We start from the raw sequence: 2,504 nt of genomic DNA, 5'->3' as shown, positions 1-2,504 counted from the left end.
AGAAGCCTTCTGTTTTTATTTGCTCACCTGCCCGAAGGGTAAGTGAGCTTATGTCATGGTGCATCGTCCGTAGTCGTCCGTCAACTTTTCCTTTAAACAACTTCTTTTGAATAACAAACAGGCATAGAGCCATGATATTTAACTGAAAGCTTCGTTGGTAGGAGCCCGACAAAGTTTGAAAACGAAAATGACCTTGATCTACTTTCAAGGTCACAGGGGTTAAGTATGTCAAACTCTTCAAACAACTTCTTCTGAAGAACTGAAAGGTATAGAATCTTCATATTTGGCTGGTGGCTTCCTGGGATAGAGCCATACAAAGTTTGAGAATGAAAATGACCCTGACCTACTTTCAAGGTCACAGGGGTTAAATATGTCAAACTCTTCAAACGACTTCTTCTGAAGAACTGAAAGGTATGGAATCTTTATATATGCCTGGTGGCTTCCTGGGATAGAGTCCAACAAAGTTTGAGACTAAAAATGACCTTGACTTACTTTCAAGGTCACAGCGGTCAAATAGTTTAAACTCTTTAAACGACTTCTTCTGAAGAACTAAAAGTTATAGAACCTTCATATTTGGCTGTTGTCTTCCTGAGATAGAGCCCGACAAAGTTTGAGAATGAAAATGACCTTGACCTACTTGACCTACAATGTCACAGGTGTGAAATATGTCAAAAACATCAAACGACTTCTTCTGAATTATCGAAAGGTATAAAATTATGATATTTGGCGGGTGGCTGCCTGGGATAGAGCTAACCAAAGTTTGCAAATGAAAATGACCTCAACCTACTTTAAAGGCCACAGAGGTCAACAACATTTCAAAGGATTTGTTCTGAAGAACCAAAAGGAATGGATTCATAAGATTTGGCTGGTAGCTTCTTGGGATAGAGCTAACAAAGTATGAGAAGGAAAATGACATTGACTTACTTACAAGGTCAAAGGAGAAAATATGTCAAACAACTTCAGAAGAAGAACCAAAAAGCATAGAATCTTATAATAATATTTGGCTGGTAGTTTCAACAGATTGAGCCGACAAAGTTTGCGAGTGAAATATTTGTAGTGCAATATAGTATTTAATGAGAATATTTTGCTGTGACTGCTTAAATATTCAGGTGAGCGATATAGGCCTTCTGGGCCTCTTGTTTTTCAAGTTTATATAACATCTCTTGGCAAAAAATGTACCGCCTAACCATCGTTGTACATGAACTGTTTGAACAGTTTATATTCTGCATTTCCTAACTGTATTTTAGTCGAAAGGCCTGGCTCCAGGGCCTTTAAAATCTATGCAGACACTTTAAGCAATGTATATTGGAATTTGAACTCGAACAATGGACATATATTACTTGCTCAAACCAACTATGCTACCTTAGGTCATTGGTAATTGAACATGAGCTGTTCGATGTCATACTCTTGAAGCAACTGAGCTACTTGGAGATAGATCTCAAACTCTAGACAGATATTGCACACTATCATCCAAGCCAACAAGATCGAGTGGTTAATGTAAGTTACAATAATTTGTTTCATAATTGTTGTAAATTAAATAAGGTTTATAATTCTATTCCACATTTTAGAAACTTAGTTACCTGGCCATCATAGGTGTCTGAATTCCAACTCTAAAGAGACATTAGAACCCAACAACCATGCAATTAAAGCTACTTGGTTGCTGCACTGCAGGCGATTGAATCTTAACCCTTGACAGACATTAGATTTTTACCAACTGAAAAAACTCTACTGTACGGTCAACACATACACAATGACAGAACTAAGAGTGAACAAAACAAGGAGGTCCAGAGGGCCTGTAGTATCGCTCACCTGTTTCTTTTGTTTCATGAAACTGACATAGGTAACTTCAGACCAAATTTGGTAACTAGAACACAAGACATTTTAACATCTCTTAAACGCTTCTTAAGATATTGTTGTTTGAAATTTGAAATTTGAATTTTAAAGCTATTAACCTACGTTAACCTTTGACTATGGCTAGCACTTAAAGTTGATCTTTGACCTCATCACTGTAATTAAGAAAACGATTCACACAGCAGTGAGCTTGTCTGCATAACATACCCAAGGATTATGACTAGTCAAAATGGTTCTTAGGATATTGTTGTTTTAAGTTTTTAACATATTTGACCCATGTGTCCTTGAAACTAGGTCAAGATAATTTTAATGAGGAAACTTTATATAGCACCCTCATCCCAAAGATCATGACCCTAGGTCCTCCAGTTTTTCAGAAGTCATTCAAAAGAAAAAACTTGACACAGACGCCGGAGTACAGCATAAGCTCACCTGGCCCATTGACAAAGACAATTACAGTAATTCATGAGCATTATGTACACAAAAAGATTTATGCCAACCCCCCCCCCCCCCCCTAAAATAAAACCCCAGGTAAATCTAGGTGCTCAAGAAAGGTAAGAATTTCCTGTCACCACATGTGATTCTTATCAAGATGTCTCCTGTCACCACATGTTGTTCTGATAATGTCTCCCATCACCACATGTGGCTCTCATCAA

Source organism: Mizuhopecten yessoensis, unplaced genomic scaffold (assembly GCF_002113885.1).
Source record: "Mizuhopecten yessoensis strain PY_sf001 unplaced genomic scaffold, ASM211388v2 scaffold8807, whole genome shotgun sequence".
Taxonomy (NCBI): Eukaryota; Metazoa; Mollusca; class Bivalvia; order Pectinida; family Pectinidae; genus Mizuhopecten; species Mizuhopecten yessoensis.
The sequence above is the reverse complement of the archived record's forward strand: the minus strand, read 5'-3'. Positions refer to the sequence as shown.